The sequence below is a fragment of the Dipodomys spectabilis genome, unplaced genomic scaffold (assembly GCF_019054845.1).
Source record: "Dipodomys spectabilis isolate Male_0828 unplaced genomic scaffold, ASM1905484v1 ptg000121l, whole genome shotgun sequence".
In the NCBI taxonomy this organism is placed as follows: Eukaryota; Metazoa; Chordata; class Mammalia; order Rodentia; family Heteromyidae; genus Dipodomys; species Dipodomys spectabilis.
Window position 1 is genome coordinate 7,730,093 of NW_024870798.1, and position 25,312 is coordinate 7,755,404.

Consider the following 25,312-nt stretch of genomic DNA (forward strand, 5'->3'; position numbering starts at 1 on the left):
TCAGATAATTTTGATGGATTTAGAAATGCAAGTGCAAAAATGTCTTTTTAAATAAAAATTATGTAAGTAAGGGGCAAAAGAAGCGGAAGAGAAGAAATAACTGACAGCAGATCATTGTCCCAAGTATAAAAGGACATAATCTATAACTTCCAAGTTAAAAAGAGACCAATATAATACGTCCCACTTAATTTAGGTACTTGCAAAATGTTTACTTGGTTTTTTTCCTAGTTTAATGCTCCAAAATAAATGAAGACGTACTTCAACCTGAACACTAACTCTGATTAGCCCTCTTTTGCTCACTTTGCACTTTGAAAATAATCCCTAAATTGATTATGTTGTGGCTGATTAGAGTCAGACCAAAGGGCTTCTACAATTATCCCAGAATCGTTTAAAGCAGTTTCCCCTGAAGATATCCAATTACATTGTCTGAAGCTGTACTTTGAACACACCCTCACACTTGAGCACATAATTTCAAATTACTCTTCAGCATTTCCTTGGCACATTCTACTTTGTGCCTCTGTCTTCTTGCACATTCCTTTTGACTTCATAGTTGCTCTATTTCCATTTCATCTGTAAATACTGCTAAGAACATTGTTCAACTATCACTTCTTGTTTGCACATGCCCAGTCTATGTATGAATGTACTTTGTCCATGTTAAGCAATAGGGTAGTACTCACTCTCTGAGGAGAAAAGTTCCACAAGATAACCCTATGCCCATATTAGAGGGTGTAGAATTTGAAGCATTTTGAGACAAATAGTGATATTAGAATTGAAAGGCTCCTTAGGGACATTTTTTTGGTGCTCATTAGTTTACCCAGAAGAAATATAAATATCCACAAAATCTGTAGCTAATTAGTGAGTATCCGAATTAACACTAGATCTTAGACGTTGTGTTAAAACAAGTCACCATTGTGTTGTTGTTAAATCAGAATCCTTCCCTACTTGCAAATAGGTATAAGAAAATGAAAGAAAGGCATTAAAGCAAAATGTCTTATCTCTTTAGGCATTTAATCCTAGAGGTGAGGGTAATGTCTGAACTCTTCCATTCAATAAAAGCTTGAAGTTTATGAGTACTTCCTACATACAAGAATTTGTGGCAGGTTGATGGACAGGGTTATTTCAGCATGGAGATATCCCTAACAAGAATTAGAATTAAATAGAGAATATGGCAGTTGTGATGTGTCAATGACTATTGAGGCATTTTCTATTCTAAAGAGGAATCAATTCTAGGAGTCTTCAGTCACATCAGTAAAGCTGTACGTTCAAACTAATACTTGGTGATACTTTTCCTACATTTATAATGAATAGGCTAATAAAATATCCAGACATATCTAAAGATATTTCAATAAAATCCCAAACTGTTGTGGATACATGGGTCACTCATTAGAACTCTAGGACAAATTAGGCTTGTGCCTGCTGTAGTTCAATCTCTAATCTGCTGGCTAAACAAAGTTCAAAAATATTCACAGAATAGCCCTAAGTAAAGTTCATGAGAGTTATATTTGTATAATTTTGCTAAGGTCAGGATAGAAGCATTTGTTCCCAGCATTTAAAATCAACAGGATCTGTTGAATTCATTGATCCAGAATTTTATGGCTTCGAATTCATACCTCAAAATTTTATCAATATGATTTTCACCAAAACACTGTTCTTATTAAACTTGTCTATGTCCTTTTACTTTTCAAATCCAAATAGCATATTTCCTTCAATATCTTCCTGAAAATTCTTTCCTTCCTTTACTTCAGAAAATCTGTGTTTATTACATTTTTGGTTCTTGTTTTTCTCTTTCTTCCAATCTTGTCCACTCTGGTGCTCACATTGCTCACACTTGTGTGAGAACTTTACTTTTCCTCTTCCCTTCAATAATACCACCCCAATTTTATTATAATTTTTCATATTCATGGTAGTGGATATTTTGATGATGTCTAAACAGACCTATCTTTGCATCTGTTTAATATGAACTTCAGAACAATCAGAGAGTTTTATGCCCTAAATCCATCATTTCAACCTGTCGTCCTTATTACTAAGAATATCACTAACACAGTTGCCAGCCAGACCAGTGGAAGCACCTGAGATTTCTTCTTACCTTCTACTCCCTCCCATTAAATAAGATGAATGATCAAGATTTTCTTAGGTTCTGTCACTAATATGATGTCTATGTACTGCTTTTTATGCCCCTGACACCAGCCTGTTTCATTTACTCATCACTGTCACCTAGTCCTAAAACAACCATTTCCAAAGTATGCTTTTTCCCCATAGTCTTTTCATATTGGTCCTCTCCATCACCAAATTATCTCTTTGTAAGCACACAGAGTGAAGACCTCAGACAAAAATTCTGCTATCATTCTTACTCACTACATTGACTGTTAGCCTTACATTTCTCATCTGTAAATGGATGTAATCTACCAGAAAAAATGAAGAATATATTTGTTGACTTCTAGAGCAAGAAAAGAGAAAAGTGAAGAGACCTTATATTTTCCAACTTACCTTACAAATAAGGAAAGAGTCAAATTCAGTTTGTTGGTTTAAAGTCACAAATTGTTTCATGCAGAAATAAAAATACATTTTACCTCCCTGCTCTAAGGCCTAAAATCTTTTAAGGTAACTACAGATATGTAAGTAGTATTACGTAAATTATGACATGTGCTCCTATTTCATCCTGTAATGTTTTCAGAGTGTCTGCTTTGACTTCGAGGTCTTTGATCCATTTGGACTTGATTCTGGTGCAGGGTGATATATAAGGATCTAGCTTTAGTTTTCTACAAGTAGTTAACCAATTTTGCCAGCACCATTTAATGAAGAGCCTCTCTTTCTTCCATTCTATTGTTTTAGCTCCCTTATCAAAGATTAGATGGCTATAGGTCTGTAGGTTGATTTCTGGGTTTTCAATTCTATTCCATTGTACCTGAGGTCTGTTCTTATGCCAAACCATGCTGTTTTGATTACTATGGCTTTATAGTAGAGTTTGAAATTTGGTACTGATATTCCTCCAGCACTGTTCTTTCCGTTGAGGAGCGTTTTTGCTATTCAGGGTCTTTTATTGTTCCATATGAATTTTTGGATTGACTCTTCTATTTCCTTGAAGAATGAGGTTGGAATTTTGGTGGGTATCGCGTTGAATTTGTAGACAGCATTAGGAAGTATTGTCATTTTCACGATGTTAATATTTCCAATCCAGGAGCATGGTAGGTTTTGCCATTTTCTAAGATCTGTTTTGATTTCCTTCTTCAAGATTTTAAAGTTTTCATCATAGAGGTCCTTCACTTCTTTGGTTAAGTTAATTCCTAGGTATTTTATTTTTTGTGGGGCTATTACAAATGGAGTTGCTTTCCTAATTTGAGCCACACTTTTCTCATTGTTGACATACAGAAAAGCCATTGATTTTGGGGGGTTAATTTTATACCCTGCTACTTTGCCAAAGTTTGAATCAGGTTGCGCAATTTGGGAGTGGAGGCTATGGGATTCTTTAAATACAAGATCATGTCATCTGCCAAGAGGGAGAGTTTTATTTCTTCTTGCCCTATTTGGATCCCCTTTATGTCTACATCTTGTCTTATTGCTGTATCTAGGAATTCTAATACTAGATTGAAGAGAAGTGGAGAGAGTGGACATCCTTGTCTTGTTCCTGAGTTAAGAGGAAACGGCTTTAGTTTTTCACCATTACGTATAATGCTGGCTGTAAGTTTGTCATATACAGCCTTTATTGTATTGAGGAATGTTCCATGGATTCCTAATTTTTTCAAAACCTTCATCATAAAGAGGTGTTGGATCTTGTCGAATGCTTTTTCTGAATCTATTGGAATAACCATGTGGTTCTTATTCTTGCACCTGTTGATGTGGTAAATAATATTAATTGATTTGTGTATATTGAAGCAGCTTTGCCTCCCTGAAATGAATCCTGTTTGATCGTGTTGTATGATTTTTTGGATGAATTGTTGAAATCATTGGCCAAAATTTTGTTGAGAAGTTTTGCATCAATGCTCATCAAAGAAATGGGTTTATAGTTCTCTTTCTTTGATGAGTCCCTGCCTCGTTAGGGATGAGGGTTATGATTGCTTCATAGAATGTGTTCAGTAGTGAACTTTCTGTTTCAATTAATTGAAGAGTTGGAGGAGTATTGGTGTGAGCTCTGCTATGAAGGACTTGTAGAATTCTGCTGTAAAACCATCTAGTTTGGGGAGGGGAAGGGAAACAACAAAATTCTGAAAAAGAGATTCATGATGACCAATTGTAACAATGATATGAACAAGACACTATGTAGAAAACGAACTTTACAACTTGGGGAGTGGAGCGGGAATTGAGTAAATGGAGAAGGAACGGATACCACAGCAAAAACAAAAGAGGATGTAAAAATAGGAAATATAATCATTACCTTACTTATGTAACTCTAAGCCCTCTGTACACTATTTTTACTATAAAAGAAGAAACCATTATCCAGGAGTACATTAAGTTCAAATTTCATAAGTGCTCTTAAATTAAATTTAACTGGGAGAAGATTCTCAGAAAAGTTTATTTGTGTGTGTGTGTGTGTGTGTTTTTCATTATTTCCCAAGTGTACACAAGTTAACAGTAGAAGAAACAATAGGTATAATAAGAGAAAGAAAAGTTCTGTGTTTAAGTATAATGGTTTAATATACTATAGAAGATTCTGCAAATAAGACAACATTGAACCAATAAATCCAAGGCCATTATGTAGATCTATGAGAGTGACATAGAGAAATAATTAATACTAAGAGGAACATGAATGATGAGGCCACTGTCTTTCAACTTCTATCTCTAAATCATTGTTACTAATCACGCAAATTTGGAAAATGTACAATGGAAGAATAATTCTGGTTAAAAAGCAAGTTAGATATAAGAGCATGGACTTAACTGGAAAAAAAAGTCCATGGTGAGAAAGTGAGAATTATACTAGCAAAGAACTGGTGGCAAAGATCTCATTTCTTTTTCTTTCTTTTATCTTTTATCTTTTTTTTTTTGAAGGTTGTGGCAGGGTTTGAACTCGGCCTGGGCAATATGTGTTCTACCTCTTGGGCCACAGTGCCACTTCCAGTTTTCTGGTGGTTAATTGGAGATAAGTGCCTCAGAACCTTTCTTTCCTACTCGTAATGGATTTGAACCGCAACCCTCAGATCTCAGCCTCCTGAGTAGCTAGAATTATAGGCATGAGCTCAAGTGATGGAATACTAGTCGTGAGCAAGATTTCTGAATAAGGTTGCTGAGGCTTTTGCATACACACATACAAACATACATATACACACAGAGGCACATACATGTACACACCCACATTCACAAATGAAACAACTCTCAGAATGTGGAGAAATGTTAGAAAACAATTGAAAATATATCCTGAGTAAGACTAGATCAAGTGATAATTTTTAATATTAGAAAGTCCTCAAGTGAAATTTCTTCAAAGAAGTTTGAGAATATTACATACCTAGGAACCAGAGATAATAAGAAAGTCAATTAATCATTATTAAAGGGATTGGATCCATGGAAGAATGAATCAGAGACCCCTGCAGGTGCATCTGAAAATGTTCATATATTGTGTCAAATGATAGAACATCTTTGAAAATAGTACATAAACAGTTTGAGCAGTCAGTCTAATGGATAAGATCATAGGAGAAGTTCATAATTGCTAGTCTGTATCTATATTAAATAAACCACCAAACTATGGCAGGGCAATTTGATACAAGCCTGGAATTCTAGCACTCAGACTAAGACAGGAGATTAGAGAGTGGGATTACATAGTGATACCTTCCCTGGGCCAGGTAGTATAATTTTGTCTCAATGAAACAAGCCAAACAACAAGAACGGAATACATAGTTGGAGGTTTGGGCTAATTTTGTCGTTATGTTTTGAGAAGGCAAGTTTCTTATTGAAATGCAACTCATATATAATCCTCAGTTGTGTTTTAAATGTTCTCTTCATTACACAAGATTCCTAGATGCAAAATGGCTCATGATTCCCAATCAAAAATTTGAAAAAATAAGCATCATTCTGTTGGATTTCAAAGAAATAATGAAAGATTACAAAATTTTAAGTCTGGAAAAATACAAAGTTCATCAAATGTAGGACTTTATAGACCTTGCTAAATTAGAATTTAGATTTAAAATAAATATTTTGGTTTTGTTTGTAATTTCATATTCTATAGGATACTACAAAATTCTTTTTAAGTAGAGGTTTCAATCGACAAATTCACAAATGAATCTGGCATTTTATTTGCCTAAAGTATTCTTTGAAGCGAGGTATAATTACAACATTTAATTCATAATTCCAACAGTTCATGTATAAATTGATAGTGTGAATAATCTAGACAGAGTTGCCAACAAATGGATGATATTAATTTATAAATTAAGAACAAGCAATTTTTTTAGGTTTTGGTGTAACATGGTATGAAGAGAGTAATTGTGTGAGGTCTTAGGTCTTCTATCTACTCATAATAGAGAAAGAAATTTCCTTAATTACATGCCTCTGTATACAATGAGAAAAATGCTAGGGTTGGAGTTGTTTTTTATTTTTTGGTTTGTCCTCAGGTTTGAACTCTGGGCCTGGCCACTAACTTTGAGCTGGTTTGTGCTCAAGGCTCATGACCTACCTCTTCAACCTCACTGCCACTTGAGTCTGTCTTTTCCTGAGAAATTTATTGGAGATAAGAATCTAAGGAATCTTCCTGACTGGGTGGGCTTTGAACCATTCTGATCTCATTCTCCTGAATATTTATGATAGATAAAAAAGATAATAATATTTGCATGTGTTCTGATTTCTAGAAATTAGAAATATGTTGCAGCAAAGTTTAGTGTAGTGTACTTTCCACAATAGGAAGGGCATCATATTAGCACAAGTGTAGTATTTTTTCACAAGAGTGATAAGCTATTCATGATGTGAATTAAGGGAATTTTAAGGTGCACCTTACAAATTAGAAACTGTTGGGCTAGGAAGACTTATGGCATAAAAGGTTGGGATTGATGGTCACAGAAATAATAGCTTACTCTGATAAACAAATGTTTACTCTTGAGAAATTAATTATTACACATACCTCATAGTTATATTCTTCACCAGAATATGGCTATTTTTTTCTGTTGATTTCTCAATATGTAACACCCCATTAGAAACTGCAGCTATTGCAGAATTAAATAACATGCAAACAGGTACTGTTTTGAATATCTCTGATATGAAATGCTCAAAATTTGAAAATGAGTAGTCAGTATTTGTAAGAAATTTGAAAACCACATATATACTGTCCTTTGAACAGTTATTCAGTTTTAAAAGTTAGAAGTTTCCAGAGAATTAAACTGTTTTCTGTTTCACTATGAGATAATACTGAAATTATAATTTTTTGGAAAATTATGTTAGGTATATTGTGAAAATATTGTATATTTTGATAACATTCAAGTTGATGAACCTCTGATAAAAAAGGTGTAATTAATTCAAATTAGATGCCAAATAGTGTTCATTTTTAAAAAGATAAAGCACATAAAATAATATTTACTATAGCAATACAGTGAAATTATACTTTATGTAACTTTTTTTTAGTTTAATTGTATTTTTAAGGTGATATATACAGGGGTTGCATTAATTGTAAGGTAGTGAATACCTAATATGTCGAAATTTTAACCACTACATCATTTTTCTCACACTTTTCCTTTCCCCCCAAATCCCTCACAAGTTGTAATGTAAATTTCCAACATGTTGTCTTGTGAATATTGCTATTGCATTGATTTACCATTTGTCCTTTGTCTCCCCAATTTGTTGTTCATTTTGCCTTGTCAAATTAAGATTAATGCATGTGCAATACATACAGTGCTGAAATCAAATACAGCACGGGATAAACTATAGGGGAAAATACAAAAGAAAAAAGAAATCACATAGTACATTAAAAAACAAACAACCACAAAGAAAAACCTCTATTTCCATATCTAGTTGTTCATTTTGCTCAACATGATCTTGTATGGTCCTATATACAAAGCTTTTGAGCCATTCTGCTCATCTGCTAGTGTTATTCTATACATTTCCTATTATTACAAATGAGGGAAACTATGCAATCTGTTTTTTTGAGTCTTGCTTGTTTTATTCAGCAGGGATTTTGAAAAATCTTTCCATTTCCTTTTGAATTGGAAGCATAGAATTCAGCCATATAGATAGATAGATAAATAGATAGATAGATAGATATAGATATAGATATATATGTATATATATCTGACATTTTGTTGATTCGTTCATCTACTGAATGGCATATTGGTTTAAAACAGGTTTGCATATAAGTGTCACGTAGGGTCTTTCAAAAATGACAGATGACACCTCCTCAGAAATACTAAAATAATGATTTCTACATAAGAAATCATTTCAACAAGTGTTGAAATATCTGGATGAGTGTAATTTATGTCTTGCACTGAATTAGGCAGGAAGATATCCAATATCATATGGGATAAAAATGGTAGTGACAAAATATTCCATTGAGAAATATATAGGAGGCTGCCAGAAGTATGAAGAAATTCAAATAATTTTGAAGAATTTAGAAATACAAGCTCAAATATGTTTCTTTAAATAAAATTATGTAAGCGGAAGGGGAAAAGAAGGAAAAGAGTAGAAAATAACTGACAGCAGATCATTGTCCCAAGTTAGAGTCTAAAGTCATAATCTAGAGTACGGAGGAAGATGGCAAAAGGTCTAGGCTAAACAAGCTTTCACGTAGACAACAGTTTTAGTATTCCAGTCAAGAATCCTAGGCTAGAGAATCACACCCAGTGTGCCATCACAGTACAGAGAGTTTGGCCAGAGATGGAATATCCAGGCAAGGAAACAGATCTGAGCATCAGTGGCCAGAGCCACCATGCCTACAGAGATAGTCCAGTCAAAAAGATGCCAGACACAGTGTGCATATTCTACTCAACACCAGGAAGGACTGTCAAGGAACAGATATATTCATGCTGCAAATTGCAGACCAGAGAGAGCCCAGTAACCAAGATTCTGGCATGAGAAGAACCCTGACATCCTCACTCCTTCTCAGAAAACAGAGGAGGGAAGGCCGCCCCTCTCCCACCACCAGAGAGCTCCATCTTTGATACTGACAAAGGCCCAGAAATTGATATTGACAAAAGGCCCAGACTTTGACTGTGCAACTACAGGACTTTGGTTGATGCTTGCCTTAAAATAGTGTTCTAGCACAAAAGTGGTGTTACTTTCCTACCAAATAGAGGCATTCATGGAATCCAATAAAAGACAGCTGAAAGAAGTCAGGGAGACCTGAAAGGGAATGTTGAATGGAGCCCAACAGAAGGAATGGGAGTCCAAGGAAACCATAACCAATCAACTAAGTGATTTGAGAATAAAAACAACACTATATTAAGAAAGTAATGAAGTTCATATAAGATCTCAAACAAAGCTCCAACAAAGAATTTGAAGTCATCAAAGCTGACCAAATAGAAGGAAAAGAAATTAAAAACAAAGTGGAAAGTCTTGAGAGCATGGTAGACCATGCAGAAGATCAAATCTGAGGGATTGAAGACAGCCAGGTTATTTTAGAGAAAGAACATACAACTATCTAAGACAAACCCAAGAAATAGGATAGATCTATTCAACATTTGGAAGACATCCTCAGAAGGCCTAATCTGAGGATAATAGGAGTAGAGGAGCACCTAGAGGCAAAAGTTAATGGACTAGGAAATTTGGTTAACATGTTCCAAGCAGAGAACTTCTCAAACATGGAAAAAGATAAACCTATTCAGATTCAAGAAGCTTTTAGAACCCCAAATAGACAAGACTAGGACAGGATATCTCACCGTGACATCATAATCCCCATAGGATCAATTCCAATGAAAAAATCCTTAAAGCTGTCAAGGAGAAAAGATGAATCACCTATAAAGGGAAACCAATGAGAATAATATCAGATATCTCAGCGGAGACAATTACAGCAAGAAGAGCCTGGAATGATATATGCCATGCCTTAAAGACAAACAACTATCAACCAAGAATACTGTACCCAGCTATACTCTCCTTCATAAATGAAGGGCAAACAAAAACTTTCCATACCAAAGAACAACTGAAACAATATATAGCCACCAAACCAGCCCTATAAATGTCACTTAACGATGTCCTACACATAGAAAACCAACAAGGCCACAATAAAGGCCAAGAAACTGCACCCAATCTGAGAATCCAAGAACCATAAGAAGAACCCAGTTGCTGCAGCCCCCAAGAAGGTGCATAAAATGGTAGGAACTTCCAAAGAGCTCTCAATCCTGACTCTCAACGTTAACGTATTGACTCTCCAATTAAGCGACATAGACTGTCAAGTTGGATTAAGGAGCAAGATCCTTCTATCTGCTGCCTTCAGGAGTCTCATATTGCCCATAAAAACAAACACATTTTAAATGTGAAAGTCTGGAAGAAAATCTACCAAGCAAATGGCCCCCATAAACAGGCGGAAGTTGCAATCCTAACAGACAAAATAGACTTTCAATTAAAATTAGTGAGAAGAGATAAGGAAGGTTGCTACATACTAATTAAGGGATCTCTACTTCACGAGAATATTACAATTCGATATATTTATTTGCCAAACAACCAAGCACCCAAATTTATTCAAGAAACACTACTTTCCTTCAAATCTGACATGTTTGGGATTTTAACACACCACTTTCCCCACTAGATAGATCAACTCGGGAAAAACTCAACAAAGAAACCACAGATCTAGAGGGTTCCAGGAAGATGGCGGAGGAGAAGCTGGAGTCGAAACAAGCTCTTGCATAGAAAGCAGTTTTAGAGTTCCAGTGAACAGTCCTAAGCCAGAGAATCACACCAAGTGTGCCATCACAGGACAGAGAATCAGGCCAGAGAGGGAAAATCCAGGCAGGGAGACACATCTGAGCTCTTGCTAGCAGCCGCTGCAGCCCCGGCAGCAGTTGTGGGGGCGGCGATCACAGGCGCCATACCTGAATCAAAGAGAGAACAGGACGAAGGAGCCAGACACAGCGGGTGAGTGGATTCTACTCAACACCAACAAGAAGCTACAAGGAGCAGACATCTTCATCCTGCAGTTCGCAGACCAGAGACGACCCAGGAACCAAGACTCGCCATGAGTAGAAGCCGGATGTCCTCACTCCTTCTCAGGGAGCAGAGGAGGAAGGCCACCCCTCCACCCCACCAGTACTGGAGATCTCCATCTTGTATACTGACAAAGCTCGGCAGAGCTGCTAGCTCCAAATCAAGCCTTGGAATAAAACGAGTCATTTAGCAGGTCACAAGAACTTAACGACGGCGTGACCTGCCAGACTCAGCTCCACCCAGGGAAAAGGCACACAGCTTGGGCACCAGCCCTAGGAGTGGTTTTCTTCACTGGTAATCAGAGCCAGAGGCTACCCCTCCTTCTAGCAACCTCGACAATCGATTGAAATTCAGTAAACAGAAACCCTGAGAATGTCTCCAGGCTGGGCTCTGTGAGTTTTTCACAAACTAGCCCTCGGGAAAAGCTACTATTTGTTGAAAGGCCTCAACTCTACCCAGAACCTAGCCTCATCACTGCATCTCCCTCTTTTGTGATACTCAAAGCAGATCTGCCTCCCATTGAACTAGCCTGGGAAGAGGATAGCAAAATCCTGGGTAAAGCAGAGCATTTTTGTGCCTGTTCCAACAAACTGACTTAAGAAACCAACCAAGCCACAGGACCACAAGCAGACCAGAGACTCCAACAAGAGGCTGGTTAAGGACACAAGGAAGATACAGGATTTTTCCCACCCCTCCCCAAAAAATCAAAGAACTTCTTCTTCTTCTTTCTTCTTCTTCTTCTTTCTTCTTCTTCTTCTTCTTCTTCTTCTTCTTCTTCTTCTTCTTCTTCTTCTTCTTCTTCTTCTTCTTCTTCTTCTTCTTCTTCTTCTTCTTCTTCTTCTTCCTCTTCCTCCTCCTCCTCCTCCTCCTCCTCCTCCTCCTCCTCCTCCTCCTCCTCCTCCTCCTCCTCCTCCTCCTCCTCCTTCTTCTTCTTCTTCTTCTTCTTCTTTCTTCTTCTTCTTCTTCTTCTTCTTCTTCTTCTTCTTCTTCTTCTTCTTCTTCTTCTTCTTCTTCTTCTTCTTCTTCTTCTTCTTCTTCTTCTTCTTCTTCTTCTTCTTCTTCTTCTTCTTCTTCTTCTTCTTCTTCTTCTTTACCTTATATAAATTTTTTTTCTTTTATAAAACTTTTTTACTCTTTAATTTTTGCCTTTTTTGAAAAAAATTTTTTTCCAGTAATTCTTTTTTCTCTTCTAATTTTTATTTTAGTGATACGTGAGTGTGCGTTTTTCTTTCTTTTTTTTTTGTTTTCTTTCTCTTTTTTTCTTTTTTAATTATCTTTTTGTTTTTTGTTTAGCTCTACTGAACTTCTGGTCTTTTTTTCTTCCTTCCTTAACCTTTTCACCTTTTCCTCTCTTTCGTTCTTCTTTATGTGATTTAATTCTTGTCCTGCACAACCTCAAATAAACCTGTAGTTAACTATTAGACCCTATCACCCATTGTGTACACACTTAATCCACAAATTTATTACTCAATTCAAAACCTCTGAGACTTAAATTCCTTAATAGCAGTACTACCTCTTTATACTTATATAATATTTTAAGCATTTTTATTTTTAAGTTTTTCACATGTCCTTTATACCCCTCCCCTTCACTCAATATATTCATGTTCTTCTCTAAATAGATTGTTTTATTTCTGCATAATATTATTGATTTTTACTTTTCTATTTTAACTGGTTTCTTTTCTTCTCCCTTTCAGTTTCTTCTTTTTTTCTGTCTCTCTACTTTCATTCTACCCAACCTATTTCCTGCTTTGAGATTAGGGCTTAGTTAACTCTCCCTGTGACTCCCCACACCAATCTATTCCTATTTTTTACCCACATCTCTCCCTAACCCTAATAATTTCTGTTTTTCCAAATTCTTCTTTACGATTCGTAGTCAACTAACATATGGTTGTTTGATGTTGAATAGATATATCTGTTGAACTAGATTGTATATGTAGACTATTGACTGTGCAAATTCAGATTTTGGTTGATGCTTGCCTTAAGAGAGTGTTCTAGCACAAAACAGGTGCTATTTACATCTCAAATGGGCAGAGTAAGCCGGAAAAACACAAGAAAAATGGCAAATCCGGGTATCTCAATTTCCAATCTTGATAATCAGGAGACAGAACAGATAATGAAAAATCCAGAGGAGAGTTCCCAAATAGCTCTACAAACACTGCTGGCAAACATGATAAATGAAAACACTGAAAGCATACAAAGGACCCTGTATGAGCATGATAGGGAGAGAGAGGAGGTAATCCAAAAGTGTATTCAGGAATATCATAAGAGTGAGGAAGCTACTCAAAAACTGATAGAGGATTTGGGTGAGCAGCTTGAGAATACTCAACGAGAAAGGCAAGAATGAAGTGAGCAGGCTGAGAACACTCAAAGAGAACTCCCATGAACGGGAGGAAGATAATCAAAGAGGAATACAGGAATTGAGAGATCAGGAAGAGAATAAACTAAGATCAGTAAAGGCATTCATGGAATCCATTAACAAAGAGCTGAAGGAAGTCAGAGAGACCACAAAGGGAATGCTGAATGGAACCCAACAGAAGGAATGGGAATCCAAGGAAACCATAACCAATCAACTAAGTGATCTGAGAATAAACACTGAACACCAAATTAAGGAAGTAAACAAGTTCCTACAAGATCTAAAACAAAGCTTCAACAAAGAATTTGAAGCCATCAAAGCTGACCAATTAGAAGGAAAAGAGATAAAAAACAAAGTAGAATGTCTTGACAGCACGTTATACCATGCAGAAGATTGAATCTCAGGGATTGAAGGCAGCCTAGATATTATAGAGAAAGAACATACAACCATCCAAGACAAGTCCAAGAAATATGATAGATCTATCCAACACTTGGAAGACACCATCAGAAATCCTAATGTAAGGATAATGGGTGTAGAGGAGCACCTAGAAACAGAAGTTAATGGTCTAGGAAATTTGTTTAACAGGATCCTAGCAGAGAACTTCCTAAACATGCAAAAAGATAGACCTATTCAGATACAAGAAGCTTTTAGAACCCCAAATAGACCAGACCAGAATAGGACATCCCACCCTCACATTATAATCCACACAGGATCAACTCAGACCAAGGAAAAGATCCTTAAAGCTGTCAAGGAGAAAAGATTAATCACTTATAAATGGAAACCAATTAGAATCACCTCAGATTTCTCAGCAGAGACAATCAAAGCAAGAAGAGGCTGGAATGATGTATGCCATGCCCTAAAAACAAACAACTATCAACCAAGAATACTGTACCCAGGAAATTCTCCTTCATAACTGAAGGCCAAATAAAAACCTTACATAGCAAAGAAAATATGAAACAATACATCTCCACCAAACCAGCCCTACAAAATATTCTTAAAGATGTCCTACACATAGCAAACCAACAAGACCCCAATAAAGGCCAAGTAACTGCACCCAAACTGAGAATCCAAGAACCATAGGAAGAACCCAGATTTCGCAACCCCCAAGAAGGTGGATAACAAGGCAGGAACTCCCAAATAGGTCTCAGTCCTATCTCTCAATATTAACGGACTTAACTCTCCAATTAAGCGACATAGACTGTCTAATTGGATTAAAAAACAAGACCCTTCTATTTTCTACCTTCAGGAATCACATCTTGCCCAGAAAAACAAACACATTTTCAATGTTAAAGGCTAGAACAAAATCTACCAAGCCAACGTCCCCCATAAATAGGCGAGAGTTGCAATCTTAATATCAGATAAAATAGACTTCAAATTAAAATTCGTGAGAAGAGATAAAGAAGGTCGCTACAAACTAATTAAGAGATCTCTCCTTCAAGAGGATATTCCAATTCTCAATATATATTCGCCAATTAAAGGAGCACCCAAATTTATCCAAGTAACACTACTTTCCCTCAAATCCCACATAGATCCAAAGACATTAATTGTTGGGGATTTTAACACACCACTCTCCCCACTAGATAGATCAACTCGGCAAAAACTCAACAGAGAAACCGCAGATCTAAACAGCTGCATAGATCAACTAGATTTAACAGACATCTACCGAACATTTCACCCAGCAGCATCAGAATACACGTTTTTCTCAGCAGCACATGGAACATTTTCTAAAATAGACCACATTTTAGGCCACAAAGCAAACTTGTCTAAATTCAGAAACATTGAGGTTATACCTTGCATTCTCTCTGACCACAAGGGAATATAATTAGAACTCAAGAGCAAAAGCCACCAAAGAAAGTCCGGTATCACATGGAGGCAGAACAACAAACTGCTGAATCCCGAGTGGGTCATGGAAGAGATTAGAACGGAAATTCAAATGTTCATGCTATTCAACAAAAATGAACACACAAATTACCAGCTCTTCTGAGACACAGCAAAGGCAGTACTCAGAGGCAATTTTATAGCTCTGAGCTCCTACATCAACAAATTGGAGAGATCTGAAACCAAAAATTTAATCACACATCTAAACCTCCTTGAAAAAGAGCAGCAAGATAAACCCCAATCCAGTAGAGAGAAATAAATAATTAAAATTAAATCAGAGTTGAATGAATTAGAATCCAAGAAATCTATAGAAAGAATCAACAAAACAAAGAGTTGGTTCTTTGAAAAAATTAACAAAATTGACAGACCCTTAGCGAATCTTATCAGAAAAAGAAGAGAACACACCTAAATAAATAAACTCAGAGATGAGAATGGACACATCACCACGGAAACAACCAAGATTCATAACATTATTAGGGAATACTTTTCAAAACTTTATGCTAATAAGTTTGAGAACTTGACAGAAATGGACCTTTTCCAAGCAAATATTGACATGCCAAAACTAAACCAAGATGAGTTAAACCATCTTAACAGGCCCATATCAAGCACTGAAATAGAAACAGCAATAAGAGGCCTCCCAGCTAAGAAAAGTCTAGGACCAGATGGTTTTACAGCGGAATTTTACAAGGCCTTCAAAGCAGAGCTCACACCAACACTGCTCTCTCAATTTCTTTATTACTCTTTTATTAGCTTCCTCACATTACGAGATTCCTGTTGCTCTCTTTGAGTATTTTTAGCCTGCTCACGCCATTCCTGACTTTCTCTTTTTCTGTTCTTGGCCAGCTCCCCCAATTCCTGTCTATCTCTTTGACTGGTCTCAGCCTGCTCATGCCATTCCTTTATTTCTCTTTGTGTGTTCTCAAGCTACTCAAGCAATTCTTGTATCAATCTTTGAGTAGCTTCCTCACGCTCATGATATTCCTGTATTGAACTTTGGTTTGCCTCATCTCTCTCCCTATCATGTACATTCAGAGTCCTTTGCAGGTTTTCAATCTTTTCATTGCCCATGTTTACCAGTAGTGTTTGTAGAGCTTTCTGGGAATTCTCCAATGGATTATTAATTATCTGTTCTGTCCCCCGAGTATCATGAGTGGGAGTAGGGTACCCGGACTTGCCATTTTTCCCGTGTTTTTACGGCTTGCCCTGCCCTTTTTGGATGAAAGTAACACCAGGTTGTGCTAGAACTCTATCTTAAGGTAAACATCAAACAAAGTCTGTAGATGCACCACCAAAAGTCTGAAGATACACTCTAGTTCAACAGATATATCTATTCAACATCAAACAACTATGTATTAATGGACTACAAACCACAAAGAAGAATTTGGCAAACCAGAAATTATCAGGTTTAGAGAGAGATATTGGTAAAAATAGGAATACAGGGATGTGGAAAGGCAGAGGGTGAGTTAATTTAACTAAGTCCTAATCTCATAGCAGGAAATAGGTTGAATAGAATGATAGTAGAGAGAGAGAAAAAAAAGATAAAAAGAAAGAAAAAATGAGACAAGAAAAAAATAGAAGAACAAATATTAAAAATTAAAAAGTGAAACACTTAAAAACTTAAAAATTATGCAAAATACAAACATAATATTCAAAGAAGAATTTGTATAAGATAAGATAAAGGTAGGGATAGAAAGAAGACGTCAAAAACGTAAAAATAGAAATGCTTAAAATATTATATACATATAAAGAAGTAGTACTGGTATTAAGGAATTTAAGTCTAAAGGTTTTGAATTGAGTAATGAATTTCTGGATTAAGTATGTACACAATAGGTGATAAGGTCTAATAATCGACTATGGGTATATCTGAGGATGAGCAGAATAGCAATTAAGTCATGTTAAGAAGAACAAAAGAGAAGAAAATGTGAAAAGAATGAGAAGGAAAGAAAAAAAAGGATCAAAAGGTCAGTAGAGCTAAACAAAAAAATTATAAAAAGAAAAATAAAGCAAAACAAGAAAAAAAAAGCACACACACTTATACCCCGAAAATAAAAATTATGAGGAAGAAAAAATTTTAATAGAAAACAAATTTTTTTTAATGTTAAAAATTAAAATTTAAAAAAAGGTTTTGGAAAAATTTTATAAAATACTAAAAAGAGTTCTTTGATTTTTTGGGGGGGATGGGAAGATCCTGTATCTTGTGTCATTAACCAGTCTCTTGTTGGTGTCTGGTCTGTTTGTGGTGTTTGATTTTCCTGTGGCTTGGTTGGTTTCTTAAGTCGGTTAGTTTGAGCAGGCAGAAAAATGCTCTGCTTAACCTAGGGTTTTGTGATCCTCCTCCCATGCTGGTTCAATGGGAGGGAGATCTGCTGTGAGTATCACAAAAGTGGGAGATGGAGGTTTCCTCTAGTTTGGAGATGCTGTGATGAGGCTAGGTTCTGGATAGAGTTGAGGCCTTTCAGCAAACAGTAGCTTTTCCCTGAGGGACTAGCTTGTGAGGCACTCACAGAGCCCAGCCTAGAGCCTTTCTCAGGGTTTAAGTTTACTGAATTTCAATTGATTGTCAAGGCTGCTGTAGGGAGGGGCAGCCTCTAGTTCTGTTTATCCAGTGAAGAAATCCACTCCTGGGGCTGGTGGAGCTTGCTCGGCCCAGACTGGGTGACTTTTCTCTGGGTAGAGCTGAGTCTAGCAGGTCAGGTTAGGTTCCTGTGACCTGCTAAATGTCTCTTGTTTTCTTCCAAGGCCTGAGTTGGAGCTAGCAGCTCAGCCAGGCCTTTGTCAGTATCAAAGATGGAGATCTCTGGTAGTGGGGGGAAGGGGTGGCCTTCCCTCCTTTGCTCCCTGAGAAGGAATGAGGATGTCAGGCTTCTACTCACACCGTGTCTTGGTTCCTGGGTTGTCCCTTGTCTGCTAACTGCAGGATGATGATGTCTGCTTCTTGTCAGTTATTGCTGGGTTGAGTAGAATCTGCTCAACCGCCGCCCAATTCACTTACATTATTTTATTCTATTACATTTACTTTCATAAAAACAGAGTTTTCATAAAATGATGAAGATTTCAGTTCATCACAATGAAAAAAAAAGAACAAGAAGAAAAGAAAGGCAGGTGTCAGAGGCTCCTGCCTGTAATCCTCGCTCTTCAGGAGTCTGAGAGGTAGAGAATGCCTGTTTGAATTCAGCTTGGAAGGGAACGTCCACAGCACTCTTATTTCTGAGGGATCACAGGAAAAAAAATTGCCATGAATGGGGCTGTGGCTCAAAGAAAGAGTGCTACCCTTGAGCAAAAGAAGCTCAGGGACAGTGCCTGGGCTCATGATACAGCCCCCAGACATGCCAAACAAACAAACAAACAAAAAACAAGTAACTCCATGTCTCCCCAGGTATGTATCATGCATTTCTATCGGTGAAGGTCCAGAGTCCCTATAATGAAAGGCACCCAACTAGGAAATTTGCTTTGAATAGAATGATTTCATAGCACAGACAGTCTTTTCAAGACAGTGCATGTTCCAGGGCTTCCCTCACTGTTCCCAGGGTAGCCTGAGGTTTTCTCCTCACCCCAGGCTGCTGGAGAAACTCTGTCTCATTGTTGGAACCGGCAGAAAAAAAGCTTGACTCCTGTACAGCACTGTAACAAACAATTCATGCGGGGCAATTAGTGAGGATGAGTGTGAGCAGGCTTTGATGGCCAAGAGAAAAAGACCTCTTTGTACCCCAAGCTATCTCTCTCCCAAGTGCTCTGTTTTAATAGGAAGCCTTCATTTGTGCCACCTTCTGTGGAAGGCCAAGTTCTCTGCACTCATCCTGTCTTTTTTAGACTATGTTTCAGTGTTGAAATAAACTGCTACAATTAATTCAATGGTCCTTCTGTCAGACAACAAGGGATCTGAACCTAATAAAATGATTCATTATCGGCAATGGTGCCTTACTAGGTTTCTGGAAGTTTGCAAAATCTAAGCACATGGGTAATAGAACAATGCTTCCTGTCATTTAGGGCTGGTGAGCTCATCAGGTTTTGAAACCTTTGACCTCTCCTAGTTGGGTCCTGGGTGGCTAGGTTTGGGGTTGAACAAAGGGCCTGGGTGCTGACCATGAGATGAGAACAGAAGCTCAGTGCTTTACCATTTGGTGTCACAGCTTCATTTCTGGTATCTGTGGGGTGTGTGTGTGTGTGTGTGTGTGTGTGTGTGTGTGTGTGTGTGTGTGTGTGTGTGTGTGTGTTCATGTATGTGTGTGCATACACTTGTCCTGGAGCTTGAACTCAGGACCTGAGCACTGTATCTGAGTTTCTCCTGTACAAAGATAGCACTCTATCACTTGAGCCACAGAGCTACTTCAGGCTTTTTTTCTAGTGATGTGGTACTAAGGAATCCAACCCAGGGATTCATACATGCAAAGCACTCTACTCCTCAGACACATTCCCAGCAGTCCACTTCAGATTTTTTTCTTTCTTTTCTTGGAAATTGAAGGAGTTGAAATCTAGTCCTGGGTGCTGTCCTTGAACTCTTCAGCTAAAGCCAAGCACTCTACCACTTGAGCTACAGCACACCTGCAGATTTTTGGTAGGTCACTGGAGAGAAGCCTCTCAAGGATTTTGCTGCCCACCCTGGCTTCAGGCTGTGATCCTCAGCTCTCAGGCTCTTGAGTAGCCAGGATGACAGGCGTGAGTCGCCGGAACCCAGTTTCCACTTCAAGTTTCTAAGTAGTGAACAGGAGATAATAGTCTCATGGGAACCTTTGTGTCTGGGATAATTTGGAACTGAGAGTGTTACATCTCAGCTGCTGAGTAGACAGGATGACACACCTCAGCTACAGACACCTAGACTGTAACACTCCTTTGCAAGGGGTCCTTGGTTCCACATGGTAAGATGCTAGCCATGAGCCCAACAGGGAAGGGTCAGTGGCTAGGCCCTGAGTTCAAGGTCCACGACTGAGAAAAATAAACCAAAACAATTGTCTGCAGGAGACAACTCAATAGAGTTAGGTACATACATCCTTTTGGCCCTGACATGGGGATATCTGAGCCCCAAGTTTCTCATCTGCACAATCATCTGACTTGTGGAGCTCTTACAAGGACCAGATGAAAGAATGTACCCCGTGAAGGACTTAGCACACAACACCTCATGAAGGACTCATCACATAGCTGTATCCCACATGCTGTCATTAGAATTAGGGTGCCTCCATTAGTATCACCATTCTTTCATAAACACATCACAAACTACACAAAGTTCACATCTAATGATTTAGAGGGGTGGGATTTAATGGGTAGGTAGAGTCAGCCACGGGGATTGCACTGAAAGGTTGGGGATACTGTCCTAAGATCTTTTGATCAAAGCTAGAACTCTAACACTTTGAGCCACAGCTAAGCGCTGGGTTTTAAACCCACCAGTGTCAGATCTCAGTCCCCCAGGATCTTGGATGATGGGGTGAGTGAGCCAGCAGCATCTGGTTCTGTGGATCTGAGTTGCAGCAGTTTACCTCTGGCTAAGTCAGGTTAGATGGCAGCTGTCAGCACCAGATTCCCGGCTTGCTCTGTGATGAAGTATTTGCAGTCCTATCCTTATATCGTTGCAGTCAGAACATTCTATCTTTTTTGGTGCCATTCCTGGATCTTGAGTAAGAGTCTAGACACAGTCCCTAAGCTTTTATGCTCAAAGCTAGTGCTCAGCTGGTTGAGCAACAGCATGACTTCTGGATTTTTCTGTGCATGTGGCAATGAGGAATCAAACCCAGGGCTTTATACGTATTAGGCGAGCACTCTAATACTGAGTCCCAGTAGTAACAAGTGTATAAACAGATAAATGTGTAGATTGGTAGATAAATAAATAGATAGATAGATAGATAGATAGATAGATAGATAGATAGATAGATAGATAGATAGATAGACAGACAGACAAACAGACAGACAGATAGATGCATGAAACAAGAGAGAGATGTCTGTATACTATGAAAATTCATACATGATATTGTTACCGATTATTGGCAATGAAATTATGCCTTCCCTTTTTAAGTATCATGATTGCATACATAATAAAGTATTAATTGAAAATTAGTCATGGTAGTATAAATGTTGTGTATAATTTTATAATATAATCAAACACTAACTACTTATTTATTTGTTACTTTTATAACATTCTATTTGTATGGATGTACTTGAGAATTTGGTTTCTTAGAATCTCTGCCATTCATTAGTGGCAATCCCAGGATTCGTCCTCCACACCTAAGTTGCCAGTTTCGGCTATGGCTTCCTTAATAGTCCACCAAACATCAGCAATACAAGGTCATGTACTCTTTCTTTGCATTGTCATTTACATCCAGGATGGTCACAACACAAAGGAAACTAAAGTAAAACCATCTTCTTGAACTTGTCAGTTTTATGCTTCTTTTTTTTTGCCAGCCCCAAAATTTGAACTTAGGTCCTAGGATCCAAGAGTTGGCTGTGGCAGAGGTATCAAGACCTGAGAGCAAGCCCTGTGCTCGGCTAATAATAATAATAACAATAATAGTAATTCCATGGTTTGGAATTTGCACTATTTTTCTGGCAGGCCTTGTATTTGAACTCAGGGTCTGGATAACTTTGTGGCATTGTGGATGAAGGGGAAAGGCCCACCATCCTTGAAGACAAGAAATTCAGACCAGTTCCCAGGGCCTGAAATGAAGCACCAGCACTGGAAAAAGTAATATTAATATATGAGATCTATTTACATACATGGGTTTATTGCATATTATGTTTATTACCCTTATTTATTTAGTATTATTACACATATAACAGTTCTTTTATTACATCATATCACATAGGATATATTTGCATGTGGATTATACATCATACTGAGACCCAGGACTTTCACAGAAAAGGAAAAAAAAGTGTCAAAATTGGCTTCTTACTATACGAATAAATTTTTGGACATGCTGGGATTTCAACTTATGTCCTACAATGGCCATAAATGGGGTCACAGTCTTAGCACACCAGCCTCTAGCAAACTGAGCTGCCAGAAAGTTCTGAGGACCTGTGATCAAGCCACAGGAGTACCCAATATAGATAGATAGATAAATTGGTGTGTAGATATATACATACATACATATATATATATGAAGAGAGAGAGGGAATTTGAGGATATTAGATAATATATATAAAACCAATTATTAGTTAGCAAATTATGCTTCCATTTAATGAAGTATCACGTTTGAATACTTATAAAAGCCTTGATTAAAAATTAGTCAATATCCTTCCATTAGGGGAATCATACCATGGTGCTAGAATGGAAGATATAAATCCAGTAATTTTTATGTGGCATTCTAAAATAGAATCATGAATTAATTGCAAATTTAATTATTACTTTTATAACATTCCATTAGCATTCACATTAATAGGAATGAGTTTGTCAGGATCACCTTCAATTTGTGGGTGGCAGTCTTGGCATTCGAACTCTAGGCTTGGGTAGTTTACTTATAACGCAAACCATTGGAATGATAGCGTGAAGATTTCAGATTGTTATGATTACAAAAAAGAACAAGAAGAAAAGAAACCCAGGATCCAGGGGCTCCTGCCTGTAATCCTAACTCATCAGGAGGCTGAGATATAGAGAATGCCAATTTGAATTCAACCGGGACAGGAAAGTCCAAGACATTCTTATTTCTAAGAGATCACAGGAAAAAAACAAACAAACATGAATTGGGCTGTGGCTCAAAGGCCGAGCACTACCTTTGAGCAAAAGAGCTCACGGACAGGGTCTAGTCTCATAGTACAAACCCGGAACTGTCCACCCCCCCCCAAAAAAAGAGGCAATAACTCCATGTCTCTGTGTATGGATGGATGATGGATGGATGATGGGCATTCAGCAGGTTGCCCATGCCCAGCCGTCCAACCTGGGGAAGCTGGGACATGACTTGAATTGTACTAAGTCTGAGCTGGCAGCTTGAACATAGTATCCTTTTCTACCATTTAATAACTGAAGCCCGATGGGACACCTAGCAGCAAGCCACTTCCTCCAGGGAGACCACAGTACCTATACTGTAGGAGTTGACAAAGTTTCTGGCTCCATATTCTCTATCTCTCTGTAGAATGTGAGACTAGACCTCTGTGGCATGGTGGATATCATTCATTTATCATTCCTCATTGCTGAGTCACAGGCTGGTCCCAAATCATGGCAAAGACATGAAATAGTCAGCAATATCTATGCCGAAAGGGGTATGCCAATCAATCTCACCCTCATAATTCCTGTTAGAAGTGAGCCTTGATCTGTGATTGTGGCTTAGTGGTAGAGTGCTTACCTAGCGTGCACTAAGCCCTGGGTTTGATTGCTCAGTAGCACACAAACAGAAAAAGCCAAAAGTGGGACTCTGGCTTAAGTGATAGAGTGCTAGCCTTGAGCAAAAGAAGCTCAGAAACATGTCCATAACCTGAGTTCAAGCCCAAAGACTGGCAAAAAAAGTGAGCCTGGTGAGACATATTCTTCTAGGACTCAGAGGAAGACTGAGGTTATAGGTAAGAGGTAGGGTAGATGGCAGGTGCTGATGGCTCACCCTTGTAAGCTACTCAGGAGGCTGAGATATGAGGATCCCAATTGCAAGCAGGAAAGCCTATATGAGACACTTTTCTCCAATTAAACATCCAAAACGCCAGATGTAGAGCTGTGGCCCAAGTAGTAGAGTGCTAGCATTGAGCACGAAAGCTCAGGGATAGGATAGCATCCAGGCCATGAATTCACACCCCAGGACTGGTACACCCATGCAGACACACACACACACACACACACACACACACACACACCAAGATAGAACATTTGCCAGTCAGCCTGCAAAAGTGTCATGTCTAGCAACTCAATATTAAATAAAAACAAGAGGGAGAAGGGAAGAAAAGACTTGCTCTGCGAGGTGATATAACCAGTGCAAAATTCCACAGGAGTTCTAAGATTTGGATACAGGACAGAGGGTCATCAGGCAGAAGGTCCAACATGGGCAAAGGTCCTGAGGTGTGTGTAGAGCAGATGGTGTGGGTGGGATAAAGGTTCTGTGGCTTCAGACAAGTCTGGGAGGACATTCAAGGTTGGGTGAAGGTTTGTACTTGAGTCACAGGTAGGGTACATGGTCGGGTCCCAGAATAGGGCCCAGGGGGAAGATTAGCTTGCTTTTTACCAGGTACCCCAGCCATTTCCTGTGGCTGGAAGCTTATTTTTCACAACTCTTGACCCTCAGACCTCCTTTGCATGGAGGAGTCAAGGCAAACACAGGGAATAAAGCTTGCTTAAGAAAAGCTTCTAGTCCAAAGCCACCAGTGGCTCAACCCCTGTAAATCCTAGCTACTCAGGAGACTGAGATAGAGATCGTGGGTCAAGCCAGCTCAGGGGAGGAAAGTTAGTGAGAGTCTTCTTGCTAATTAACTACCAAAAGCCAGAAATGGAGCTGTGGCTCAAGTGGTAGAGTGCTAACCGTGAGGGAAAATGTTAAGAGACCAGAGCCCAAGCCCTGAGTTCAAGCCTGTGTACTGGCACAGATATAATACAGAAAAGCTTTCAGGAGCTCCTAGTCTATTGGGGGTGAAAGGCTAGATCAGCTGGGCACCGGTGGCTCACACCTGTCCTCCTAGCTCCTCAGGAGGCTGAGATATAAGGACCACGGTTCAAAGCCAGCCCAAGCAGGAATCTGGGAGACTCTAATCTCCAAGGAACCTCAAGAAAACTGGAAGTGGCTCTGTAGCTCAAGTGGTAAGCTAAAGAGCTTGGGGACAGAGCCCAGGCCCAGAGTTCAAGCCCCATGGCCAACACCTGGCCTGCTTGACCGCCCTCTGTTGCTCTAGGCAGAGTACTTTCCAGCTACTGAGGGTCTCCCAATGTCTAGGTGTCCTACAAGTCTTGAGAGAAGCCTGTTTGGAGGCCATTACCTCTAGAGCAATCCACAGTACCCGAGAAGGGATGAGCCTTGGGGCATGGAGATAATCAGAATGGCATCTGTCATGGGTGTAATATGGATCTGAGCAGTAAATTGACATCTCAAACCATGGTTCTGGGCCAGGAGGGCAGAAGCTGCAAGATATCACACCAAGTAA